This window comes from Mastomys coucha, unplaced genomic scaffold, assembly GCF_008632895.1.
Source record: "Mastomys coucha isolate ucsf_1 unplaced genomic scaffold, UCSF_Mcou_1 pScaffold20, whole genome shotgun sequence".
In the NCBI taxonomy this organism is placed as follows: Eukaryota; Metazoa; Chordata; class Mammalia; order Rodentia; family Muridae; genus Mastomys; species Mastomys coucha.
The window spans coordinates 123,053,114-123,066,409 of record NW_022196903.1 but is presented as its reverse complement, the minus strand read 5'-3'; the positions used below and the strand labels follow the sequence as shown (position 1 = coordinate 123,066,409).

Genomic DNA, 13,296 nt, shown 5'->3' with positions numbered 1-13,296 from the left:
ATTTTATAAAAAGAAATAATGCAGAATTCTCATCTTTTCCAGAAAACTGCATTTCACAGAGTTTTTTCATTTTGAGTTCTTATATTCTTTCCATGTCCTCTCCTTGCTGTATTCTGAGTCTTGATGGTAGTATGGAGGTAGAGAAGTTGATGAAGATGTCTCCTTAAGGGCTGAGCACATACATACTTCTCCTAAGCAATTTGACCAATTATATCTCACTGTATGGACTATGGCCCACTATATAAAGAAGCATCTTTGATGGAGGTTGAGAGCAGCACAAATCTAGGCTATAACTATAAATGTTAAGGATACATTCTAACCACAGACCACTTAGCAGAGCAATGTAGCAAGTTCTAACCTAGGACCTGTGAAGGCCCTCAATCTTGCACTTTTGATTTGGACTGAAATTCCAAATGTTATTTTCTCATATGGTAAAGCCCTCAGTTCCAATAAGAAAACATTTATCCTAAAACATATCTGGCCTACCAGGTCAGCATTGTAGCATTCAGGGTCCAGTGCAGGATAGGACTACTCATATCTCCCTTGCAACCTGCAAAGCACCTATTTAACCCTCTGAAAGCAGCTCAGGGGAAGATATTTCCATATTGGTTTGCTATAGACTTCTCTATGTGCTAATGTCGAAGCACGAGTATCTTCACCGATAGGGTCTTATCATGTAGTTATAGTAAGGATGTACATTAGCAATGACCTGTGCTGTGTGGGAGACCTCTGTCATCTCCCTAACAAGTCAGTAATTCCTCTGGAGTTATTCTTTGCCTTGCACTTTGTTTTTTTCTTTCTTTGTTTTTTTAAAATGTTCTATTATTTTACTTTATGTGAACATTGAAGGTTTCTACAAAGATGGTTCCTTTGGATAAAGCTTAAGATTAACTATTAGGATCAGAATCTTGATTTGAGAGTAATGTTTTTATAGATGTTTCTAGTGTTCACGAATCTTTGCATATTTCCCATTTTTAACAAAATCAGAAAACAATCCAGTAGAAATAGCATATTCTTGTTTAAATTGATCTATCCAATAGAAACAAAGGCTGGCATTGAATTTTTTATGAATTGGATATAGTTGTCTAGTCTTTTTTATGTCTATATTCAACCAGAATTGAGGTAAAATGCTCTTACTGAAAAACACATGAATAAAATGCCCTCTTGTTTTTAATATGAAGTCATATTGAATAAAATTTTGATCCCCCACAAAACTGTTCTAGGTAGATTTAAAAAAAAACCCTGAACACCATAAAATTTAAACTATAAGCATTTTCTTATTCCATCTTTGGGCATGTACTCAGCTACTCATTTGTGTGCATAAATGTGTGCATGCACATGTGCTTATCTATGTCTATTTACATGTGTGCATATACATGTGCTCACCTACTCATTTATTTGTGTTGTGTCTGCATCTATATGTGCTCATCTACTCATTTGTGTGTATATATGTGTGCATGTACATGTATCACCTCATAATTATTTGCTCTTTAATAACTTTGCCATGTAGTGATATGTTAAGTTTTTCTTTTTATAATTTAAAAATAAATTTAATTTTTATTATTTTGTTAATATTTTGAGATAGGGATTTACCTCACTCAGGCTGTCCTTGAACTCGTGATCCTCCTGTCTCAATAGCTCAGCTGTTGGGACTATGGGTAGGCATACCTTGTGGTTCTTCTATCTCTTGAAAGATGTCAGTTATACTTGTTTTACTCATGCTAGCTGGTAATCTCATTGTCTATACTTTTGTAAGTTTAATGTACTGTTTCTGTTGTCTTTTGTTTATAATGTCATTTTCTTTGTGACATTCATTGGATTTCTTCTTCAGCAGCTACATAAACTGTCTGAGGCATGGTACCCACAGTCATAACTTTCTTAGGAATCCTTCATTCAGTGCCTGGGAACATGGCAGGTCTAGTGCACTTCTATTCAAATTTGTGGCCTTGTCAGTGTGGACAGCTAGGTTCCAAACATTCCAGAAATATCTTCCTCTTTTTCCTCCAAAACTTTCCTAAGAAGGCTGTCACATAAGTGGCCCCAGGACAGACAGCCTTACAAGATGTATTAATATGTTCTAATCACAGTGATTATTAGTACTGTTATTAATTTTGTTTTTTCTCTATGACTCATCATTTTACACAGACTAGCCTAATTCTTCCTGTTTCTATCTCCCAAGGAGTGGGATTTATAGGCTTTGATATTATGATTGTCCACAGAGTTAATGGATTTCTTTATTACCTCTAGCAGCATAGAGTGTCAGAATAGGGCAGGTGGTAACATTTAGATGGAGGTGCCTGCATCAAGGTTAAGAGTTTTTTGTGGACCTTGAGTATGCTACACAACTGTTCTGTGATGATGATATTGGTATAGGACCAGAACTGAAGTGTGAGTAAGGGAGTCCAGTGGTCAGAAGGTTCATGCAATAACCACAAGAACTTTCTCCTGAGAGAACACACAGAAGCTTGCCCACCTGTTACAATGCCATCTTCTAATGAACCCAGTGAACAGCTGTGAGCCTAACTTGTGATTCTTGTGTATAGATCTAGGTGTGCCTCAGTATGAGAGTAAATTTAAGAGCTCATGATGCAGCATATGTCATGTGTATCTTTGAATAGTCTATTAGATCCCTTTGTCTTTGCCCATAATCAGCATACATCCTTCACTGATTGTCCTGATCAAATTATCTCATGGCTAGCTAATGTGTCCACTCATTCCTACTGTATCTCCCCTCCCTGTCTATTATTCATAGCCACATGAGTTTCATTTATCTTCCTTTTCTGTTGGTATGGTAAATCAAAATACTCTATTTCTCCTTGGTTTTAATTCAAAGTGATAGAAAGGTAATCATTTGTTAAAGTTTTATCCATTTGCTTTCAGCTCCAAGGAGGTTGGTGGATGTCTTTCTCTGTCTGGTATTCTTTGACATAGATTTTTACTAGGCTAGCCTGGTTCAAATTCACTGTATTTTCCAAATATGCTTTGAACTCTTGAATTTTGTGGATTCAGTATTTAGTATGTAAATGACCATTTCACATAGATCCACTGTTCTGTTTGCCCTGAGATTTAGGAGAATGACTGCCAGGTTATGATGACCTTCTGAAGTTTCAGCTCTGCTGAAGCCTAAGTCTGCATAGGAATCTCCTTACTGAGTGATCATAAGTGCATCAAGTGAGGTTTTAATTATTAGATAGTGTTTGATTAGGGCCTCCCTCTATAGCCGAATCTGACCTGGTTATATCTTCTTAATTCAGCCTGCATCACTTTTCCTAGTGCCTTATAGTTTTGTCTACATTATAAAGTACATTTCTCCAATAATGTAGTTGTGGCACTTAAATACTTAATTACTTCTATTTCAGCCTATGTGCTAATTTGCTCTGTGATCTAATTTATTTATTTTTTCCTTTATTGGATATTTTCTTTATTTACATGTCAAATGTTATCCCCTTTCCTGGTTTCTCCTCTAGAAACTTCTTTTCCATCTCCCCTCCCGCTGCTTCTATGAAGGTGCTACCCCACCCACTCACCCACTCCTGCCTAGCTTTGTATCCTGTTTTTTAATAGGGTTATTTGATTCTCTGGAGTCTAACTTCTTAAGTTCTTTGTATATATAGGTTATTAGCCCTCTCTCAAATGGAGGATTGTTAAAGATCTTTTCCCAATCTGTTGGTTGCAGTTTTGTCCTATTGACAGTGTATTTTGTCTTACAGAAGCTTTGCAATTTTATGAGGTCCCATTTATCTATTGTTGATTTTAGAGCATAAGCCCTGGTGTTCTGTTCAGGAAAATTTCCTCAGTGCCCATGTGTTAGAGGCTCTTCACCTTCTCCTCTATTAGTGTCAGTGTATCTAATTTATTTTTTATTTTGCAGTGTGTAATTATTTTTCTTTTTGAAGAAGGGTATTTAAGGCCTTTAACATACTATCCTGCAGAGTACCATGTTTCTGTGAAGGCCCATTAACTAGAATATGGGGAAGGAAGAGAAGATCTCAGTCCAAAATATTAGTTATAAACCTTTATCTGTGATTGTATTTCAAATCTTCCCTTTCTCCTTATAACATGAGCATATAAGACTGTGTTCTTTGTGTCACAAATATATTTTTTCCTTTTTTTTTGTTCTGGTTTGTTTTGTTCTTTTGTTTTTTTTGTTTTTTTTTTTTTTTTTTTTTTTTTTTTTTGAGACAGGGTTTCAAAAAAAACCAGACTGGCCTCAAACACAGAAATCTACCAGGTGCTGGGATTAAAGGAATGCGCCAACACTGCTCATCCTGTTTGTACTTTTATACGAGCATTTTATCCACAAGATATAAATGGGAGAGCAGGTTAAGGATAAAATAACTCCTTGGAAATACTGAAAATCAGTTTTCCCTACTGTCAAAAATTCCAACTTGAAATAAGATGTAGATTTTCTTGTGACAGAGAGACTTTTTTTTTTTTATTAATGAGCTTAGACAAAAGAACACACTCTAGTGATCAACTCATGATTAGTAGTTACATATTTTGTCTACTTTAGTGAATAGAATTTTTGAAGTCGTGACTTATTTCTGTGAATATACAGATTTCACTACTTGCACATTGTTTTCTTGTTTTTCATTGACTTGAACATAAGGAAATTCAATGTAAAGGATGGACGATGTGTCTTCTTATCTAAAACAAGACTAAACAATATTGCCTGTAGTAATTCATACAGCTGTATTTGTGGGAAGAGACTGGAAAAATTCCCTCAGTGACTCGCCAATATGTCTTAAAGGTAAAAACTGAAATGTTCTGATTATCATTTCTTTACTGTAGTAATTCATGACTCTTTACAAACAAGTGTTTTCATCATAGACTTAGTCTGCAGTACAAACAGAGAGACCATCTGAATGATTTGGGGAATGTGCTCAGGAACCTCACTTGACAGAGCAGAGGAAACCTTCCTTCTTGCTGGAGACAAGACAGATCTTCTATGATATATGGACAGGCTTTGCCCAAAGCCTGGAGGAATCTGTTCTATTTGTATAAAATCCCATAGAACTAAATAAAGAACCCTAATAAACAGCCTGAGTACTTCATTATGAGTAGAATAAATCATCTTTATTGAAAGCACCAATAAGAGCTAGAATACAGCACTTCATCCACCCATCTTCCCTGCTTGCTGTGTCATTTGTAGCAAACCTAGCTGCACTAGTCTACCTGGGGGACCTACATTCTCTTTCCATTGGTCTGCCCAATTTAATCAGATCTATGATTATAGAACAGACCTGCACATCCTGAAACACACAGAACTGTAGATTCAGAATTATACATCCCAAGGACACCTATCAGAAGCCTTGCCACACCAAGAAAAAAATTTTCCAGATGGAAAGTGATGGATTTCTCTTTATATCTCCTAAGAGAGATAGAAATAGAAGCTGTAAAGAAAACAAACAGTGAATCCTGGAGATGGAAAACCTAGGGAAGAGAACAGGAACAAAAGATACAAGCATCACCAACAGAATACAGAAGATGGATGAGAGAATCTCAGGTTTAGAAAATACAAAGAAGATATTGATACATCAATCAAAGAAGACGTTAACTCTAAAAAATTCCTGACACAAAATATCCAGGAAATGTGGAATATACTATAGAATGAACTAATCTGAAAATGAAAGGAAAAGAAGAAGGTTATATGTCCAGCTCTGAGGCCCAGAAAATATTATTTATTTGATATTTTCTTTATTTACATTTCAATGTTATCACCTTTCCTGTTTTCCCCTTTGAAACAAAACCCTGTTCCCTTCCTCCCTCCCCCTGCTCAACGACCCACTCTTTCCCTCTTCCTGTATCTGACATTCATCTACACTGTGTCATAGAGTACCAAGGGCCTCTCCTCCCATTTATGACCAACTAGACTAACCTTTGCTACATATGCAGCTGAAGCCATGAGTCTGATCATGTGTACTTTGGTTGGTTGTGTAGTCCCTTGGAGCTCTGGGGGTACTGGTTAGTTCATATTGTTGTTCCTCCTGTGGGGCTGCAAACCCCTTCAGCTTCTTGGGTCCTTTTTCTAGCTCATTAATTGGGTCTGTGCTCAGTTCAATTGATGGCTGTGAGCCTCCACTTCTGTATTTGTTGGGCACTTGCAGAACCTCTCAGGAGACAGCTATTATCAGGCTCCTGTCAGCCAGCACTTGCTGACATCCACAATAGTGCCTGAGTTTGGTGATTGAATACGGGAAGGATTCCTAGGTGGAAGAGTCTTTGGATTGTCCTTCCTTCAGTCTCTGTTCTACACTTTGTCTCTGCAACTCCTTCCATGGTTATTTTGTTCCCCCTTCTAAGCATGATCAAAGTATCCACACATTGGCCTTCCTTCTTCTTGAGTTTGTTATGGTTTGTGGATCGTATCTTAGGTATTCCGAACTTCTGGGCTAATATTCAATTATCAGTGAGTGCATACAATGTTTGTTCTTTTGTGATTGAGTTACCTCACACAGGATGATATTCTCCAGATCCATCCATTTCACTAAGAAATTCATAAATTCATTGTTTTTAATAGCTGAGTAGTACTCCATTGTGTAGATGTACCACATTTTCTATATCAATTCCTCTGTTGAGGGACATCTGGGTTTTTTTGTAGATTCTGGCTATTATGAATATAGTGGAACATATATCCTTATTACATGTTGGAGCATCTTTTGGGTATATGCCCAGGAGTAGTATTGCTAGGTACTCAGGTAGTACTATGTCCAATTTTTTGAGTAATTGCAAAACTGATTTCCAGAGTGGTTGTACCAGCTTGCAATACCACCATTCATGAAGAAGAGTTCCTCTTTCTCTTCAGCATTTCCAGAATCTGCTGTCACCTGAGTTTTTTATCTTAGCCATTCTGACTGGTGTGAGTTGGGATCTCAAGGTTGTTTTGATTTGCGTTTCCCTGATGACTAAAGATGTTGAACATTAGGTGTTCCTTAGCTATTTGGAATTCCTCAGTTGAGAACTCTTTGTTTAGCTCTGTACCCCATTTTTTACTGATATTTGTTTTTGACAAAATAAAAAATAAAAATCACAACCTGAATAAAATATACCTATATAAATACAAGATCCTAAAGAACACGAATTAGTCTGGACCAGAAAATAAAACCCTCTCCCCACTTAATAATCTGAACACAAACCTACAGTACCAAGAAGGAATATAAAAAGAAGCAAGGGGAAATGGGCAGATAACATAGAATGGTAGTCTTTCCATAATTACAACCAAATTCTGAACAAAGACTCTAAAAGCTAGAAGGGCCTGAATATGTAGCAACCTCTAAAAATTCAAAGACTCCCGCCTACACTAAAATACCCAGTAAAACTCTTAATCACCATAGGTGGAAAAAACAAGATATTTCAATGCAAATATAAATTCAAAGAGTATCTATCCACAAATCATGACCTATACAAAGTACTAGAAGGAAAACTCTAAACCAAAGTGGATAACTCCATCCAAGAAAAGATAGGAAATAAGTAACTCGATACCTGCAAAAACAAGGAAAGGACTCATACACACAAACACACACACACACACACACACACACACACACACACACACACACACACACACTACTGCCACCACCATCAAAATAAGAAGATAACAATCACTGGTCATTAATATCTCTCAATATCAATGGACTCAATTCCCATAAAATGACACAGGGAGACAGGATGGATAGAAAAAAATGACTCATCATTCTACTGCATACAAGAAAGACACCTCAGAAAAAATATAAGCATTACCTCTGAGCAAACAGCTGGAAAAAAAGTATTCCAAGCAAATGGACCCAAGAAGCAAGATGCATTAGCCATCCTAATACCTAATAAAGTAGACTCTCAGCCAAGATTAATCAAAATAGACAGAGAACAACACTTCCTACTCATCAAAGATAAATTCTACTGTGGTGATATCTCAATTATGAACAACTATACACAAACACAAGGGCATCCTTATTTGAAAGGGAAACACTGTTACAGTTTAAATCCCACACCAAATCCCATGTATTAATAGTAGATAATTCAACACCTGACTCTCACTAATTGACAGGTCATTCAGACAAAAACTAAGCAGAGAAATAATGAAACTAATAGACAATATGCATGAAATGGAACTAACAGACATCTATAGAGTTTCTCACCAAAACAAGAAAGAAAATGTTTTCTTCTCCATATCTCTTAGTACTGGTTTTGAACGTATGAAAGAATCATGAAAAGCAGCTGTGACTTGGCACTGTGAGAGGCCTGGCAAGGCCATTGGTAAAGGTGTAGCCTCAGTTGCAGTTGATGGCCCAGAACTTAGAGGTTCGTACAATGAAATTGGGGTTTGACACCATAAAGAAAGAATACAAGAGGCTATTGTTGAAACCCAGTTATACAGCAGAAGTCTCCAGCATATTGGAGATGCCAGTATCATGGGATGACCACCAAACAGCAGAAGCAGTGAAATGGAGTCAACCACAACCTAGAAAGCTTCAAAGGACAGAGCTGCAGAAGTGATGCAAGCCCTTTGGGGGAACACAGATGTTCATGAGTCTACCCAAGATAGTGGATAAGGAGCTGCGATCTGAGGAAAGCTGCTAACAGAGCATGGAACCAGAGAAGTTAAAGAAGTTTGTTGTAGTCAACAAAAATGTAAAAGGAGTCAGACATCTGGACTTGTTTGATATCAGACATGGAGATGCAGAGTTTGGAGTTGCCTATCTGGTTTTCTGTCTTGTTTTATTCTTATATTTCCTCCATATGGAATTTTGGAAAGATATTAACCGTCCAGTGATGGCAGAGGTATGTAAGCTGTATATTCAAGTGGTTGAATCTCAGAAAAGACTTTGAACTTTGTACTTTTTGCCTTGCTGCCACTGCTGTAGACTATAGGGACTTTTGAAGTTGGGACTAAATGCATTTTGCATTATGCTATGTTTACATATGTCTCCCATAAACTCACGAATTTAAGCAAGACTATGAAGGATAGGGAGTGGAATATAGTGGTTTGAATATGCTTGGCCTAGAGAGTGGCACTATTAGGAAGTGTGGCCATGTTGGAGTACATGTGGCCTTGTTGGAGAAAGTTTGTCATTGTGTGGCTGGACCTTAAGACCCTTCTCCTAACAATGTGGAAGCCAATCTTCACCTGGGTGCCTATGGATCAAGATATAGAACTTTTGGTTCTTCTTCCAGCCCCCATCTGCTGGATGCTGCTATCCTCCCTCCTTGATAAGGTACTGAGCCTCTGATCCTGTAAGCCAATCCAAATTAAATGTTGTCCCTTATAAGAGGTGTTTGATAAGGCTATCCTTACAGCACTGAAATCCTAACTAGGTCTAGATAATAAACATAAATTACTAATAATGCAATTTTCCCACATGACCATGTAACAGAAGGTTTAGAGACAATTCCTCCCTAGGGTTCAAGATCTCTCTAGTCATGAGCTTTTGATTTAATTAAAATTTAAAACATGACATCCCTGGTGTGGTAGATGCTTCAAATCCAGTAAGAAAATAATTAGTTATCCCCTAACAATGGTAGTACTAGAAATATCTTGCGTAGCATGTATGTAGCTGGGCATGGTAGGAGTAATGACCTTGCTAACTTTTCTCCTCCCAGAAGACTGCAATGCACCTTCTGACCTTCTGAAAGCTAGTCAAAGGGCAAATGTTTCCTGACTGATTTGTGATTAAATCTCTAAGTCCTGGTGTCACAGTGTGTTGTGTCTTCAGCTATAGGGTGTTATCATGTAGTTGTGGTGAATAAGCAAATGTAGAGGTGACAGTGCTGTGTTAGAGGCCTCTGTGAGCCCTGCCATACATTTCAATTTTCATTTAATTACTAATGTTGCTGTGGTTTTATTTTTCTTTACAGTCATATTATCTTTTTTATTTTTTAGGATTTTGAATAGAGAGCTGTTGTGTTGTCCTGAGTGTGCTGGAACTTACTCTCTAGACCAGGTTGATCTAAGTCTCAGAGATCTACGTGACTCTAATCCTGAGTGCTAAGATAAAAGCTGTGCAGCACCCCACAACCAGCTCTACTCTGATGTTATCATTTTTTCATAGAATATATTGTGATCAGGTTTTCTAACTCCACATCCTCCCAAAGCCTCCCCAACTTTCCTATCCACCAAGTTTCATCCTCTTTGTCTCTCTTGATGAACACAAAAAACACAAAAATCAAACAAGTAAAAAAATAAATTAACAAAATGAAAAATAGGGAAAAACATTCAAGAAACAGAAACAAAACAATCTCTTAAAGAAACAGTCTGTTTTGTGTTATCAACTATGAACTAATTATTACATTTCCATAAGGCTTTTTTCATAGACCTTTTGTATTGATTAATCCATGTTTTATTCTTTCCTGTGATTTATCTTTCATTTCATACCTCCATTTGATCCTTTAATGCTCAGATTCAACTCCTCAGCTTTGATATAATACACTTATAAATTCCCCTGTATATTGATGGTTTTGAAAACAATAAATACTGATTTTCCCAAATGATTCTGTGTTTGTCTTTAATAGTGTTCATAGTTAGTTATATGCTGAGTTGTCCTTTATATCTTTCAAAATATTTTAAACTTTTAGTTTTTGTTGTTGTTTTGAGATAGGTATTCTTCTCAGCCAGGCTACACTTGAACTCCTGATTCTCCTGTCTCCATCTCTCAATGGCTGGCACATCAGGCATGTGAGACTGTCCTTTTCTTTTGTTCTTGAAAGATACCAAGCACACTTATTTTAAATATGTTATTTGGTAATCCTAGTGTGTGAAGCCTTACACGTTTACTATACTGTTGCTGCTGCCTTTGCTCATGGTGGTATTCACTGAGCTTCTTTTCACTGGTACAGAAACTATCTGAGTTATTGCATCCACAGTAGTATGTTTCTCAGGAAACTTTCTTCCATTCAGTGCCAGGGAATATGGCAGGTCTGGCTCACTTCTAATGTAAATGTGGCCCTGTCAGAGTGGACAGCAAGATTTCAAATCAAAGCGAATATAAGTTCCTCTCCTCTCAAATCATAAGCTCAAGAAAGCTGGTGGTGAAGGAATAGATTATACTTTTTCAGATGTATTAATATGTTCATATCATACAAATTATTATTGTTGTTATTAACTTATTTTTCTATATAAAAGTAGAAAAGTATACATAGTCTTTTTCTGAAGTGTTATTACTAAGAGGCTAGCCCTGATCCTCTTGCTTATACCTTACAATGGCCAGTGTTGCCAGTACTGCTGAAATGATGGAACACAGAGTTAACAAAATTGTTTATAGTCTACAGCAACATACAGAGTGAGATTTGGGCAGCAGATAACATTTGGAGTGAGGCATCAGAAGCTGAGATCATACCTTCATCTAGGTTAAGAGATCTTCATAGACCTTGACTATGCTACAGAACTATTCTCAGGTGGTGGTCTTGTAGTTAAAACCAGACCTGACTCTTCAGTAAGGAAACATGGTGGTCTGAAGATTTCTGTGGCTTCCTCAAGCATTTTCTTAAGTGGGAGAATGCAATAACTTCTATATTTGTTACAATGGTAGCTGCTGAAGAACCTAGTGAGCAGCTATAAGTCTGACTTGTGGTTCTTGGGTAGAGGTGTAGGTGGGCATCACTATGTAAGGTAAAGTCAAGAGGTCATGACTCAGATGATGTGATTCCTGTGTATTTGCGAATAGTTAGTGATCCTTTTTGTCTTTGCCCATGATCATCACAATGCTTTATCAACTCCATCATATCGCATGGCTCGCTAATGTGTATACTCAATCCTATTGTATTTTACCTGTTCTGTCTATGATTCATCGCCCACTTGGCCATTTATCTTTTTTTCCCTCTCCTATGATAAATCTAAATAGTCCATTTCTCTTGACTTATATCTAGGACTCAATAAAATTGCCTTCTGTTGAAGATTTCCCCCTTTGCCATCCGAGTACTGTCGATTTCACCCCTGCTTCATCTTCTTTGATACATATTATAATTATGCTAGCTTGGTTAAAAATCACTTGACCAAGCCAGTCATGAACTCCTGATCCTCCTGCCTTGCCTTGCAAATGCTGAAGCTACAATTGTGTACCCGTGCGTCTGTCCACATTAATTATTTAAGGATTTGAATGATCATTGTCCATGGATTCACTATCCATCTTGCCCTGTTTATTAGGAGAAAGACTGGCTGTCACGCTCTGCTAATCCTTTGAGAATATTACCTCTACTGAACCCTTTTTTATAAAATAATTGGCTTCATTCCATTTCTCAAATGTATTGAAGGCAGTTTTAATTATTAGGTAATATTTGATCAAGTTCTTGTTGAAAATGCGAGTCTGACCTGGTTTGTAATCCTACTCACTCAGTCATCCAAAACCTTATCCCCTTGTTTACTCCCAGATGATGAGTTTTACAGGTATGTATCATCTTTTCTTTGTTTTATTTTCTATTCAACTTTTTAAAAATAATTTTCACAGGAAAGTAATTGTGGCACTTAATAAACCAAACAGTAAAGATTGCCCTGTGTTGAATACAGGGAAGTCTGTCATTCACTATGTTTCAATGAAGACCACTTAGCTCTGAGGTGCAGAAATCAAAAGGAAAACAACCAAGTTGTATCCTAAAACCATCATTTGTAGGCTTATTACACATCTCCTTTTTTTCTTTATAAACTACGGACATGAAACCTTGTACTGGGTGACACATACATTTATTTCTCCTTTTTAATCTGTCATCACTGCATACAATATCATAGAACTTCAACTTCAGTATAAATTAATCACTTATTGTTTCAGGAATGCTAAAAAAAAAAATTCTGCTTGATGAGCATAGTTAATGGTATTGAAACCATAATGTGTTGTTATTTTTAAATGTGTTGTTATTTTAAAACCATATTTTTGTTGTTATTATGTTTATGCATTTTTGTGTCAATTAATTGTGCATGTATATGCACAGATCACAGCAAAAGAGCATTTAGTGGTCAGCTGAAAGGAGTTAGGCCTTTCCTTTAGTTATGAGACATTTGTATGCTAAACTCCAATGGTCAGGTTTGGTGTCAACAGTATTATCCCACTCAAGTCACTGGCTCAAGACAATATTTTAGGAGTTTAGGGAAAATAAAAATATTTTAGTGATACATATTTACTTAATTTTATATTCTATAAATTTTAGTCAATAAACTTTGTTTCAAATATCATGACGTTCTACTATATAAGCTTCAAATATTAATAACTATCATATTTTGTTTTATATTGATTTGGTGGTAATTAAATCAGTGAAGAAAACAGAATACTGTACATATTTTAGTGTGAGGGGTCTACATGATAATGACTGTTG

At 36.6% G+C, this 13,296-nt stretch overlaps 1 protein-coding gene and 2 pseudogenes across 5 annotated transcripts in view; all 3 read left to right on the top strand.

Moving 5' to 3' along the window:
* The window catches only part of LOC116098463, a 16,447-nt pseudogene extending 11,407 nt beyond the window's left edge, over window positions 1–5,040 (top strand).
* Window positions 1–13,296, top strand: part of LOC116099679 (T-cell surface glycoprotein YE1/48-like) — an 837,511-nt gene that overhangs the window by 799,293 nt on the left and 24,922 nt on the right. The gene's annotated exons all lie outside the window — the stretch shown is intronic.
* LOC116099682 overlaps window positions 1–13,296 on the top strand; it is a 122,336-nt pseudogene that overhangs the window by 98,154 nt on the left and 10,886 nt on the right.